Source organism: Frankliniella occidentalis, unplaced genomic scaffold (assembly GCF_000697945.3).
Source record: "Frankliniella occidentalis isolate FOCC.00 unplaced genomic scaffold, Focc_3.1 Scaffold243, whole genome shotgun sequence".
NCBI classification, from domain to species: Eukaryota; Metazoa; Arthropoda; class Insecta; order Thysanoptera; family Thripidae; genus Frankliniella; species Frankliniella occidentalis.
In genome coordinates, this window is record NW_026267369.1 from 70259 (window position 1) to 70667 (window position 409).

Below are 409 nucleotides of genomic sequence, written 5' to 3' on the forward strand. Positions count from 1 at the left end.
GTTTGCTTTGGACGTTCGAATCTGTCACCGCTGCTGGGATTAGAACCCTCAACCTTTGGGTTCGAGAACGCGAACGCTACCCCTCACCCGTCGGTTGCTTCTAAGAGGAGCTGTGTTGCAAAATGATATCCTTCCACAGAGATGTATATGTAGACGGCTATGAACATCGATAGATTGTCTACTTCTAGACAGTGCATGAGAAATGACTCGGAGAGTTACCTAGACCTCAGTACAGTACGTGGACCTTTAAGACTTCGGATCAATATCTACTAGACGTATTATCGTTGCATCAAAGGTAAACCAAGACGTCATATACGTTGGTGGCAGGTGATCTATAGATATCTTCCTATGAGAACATCAATAGACGACACCTGAGAAGCGCCGCTGCGCTTGTCGCCAGTTTTTTTTT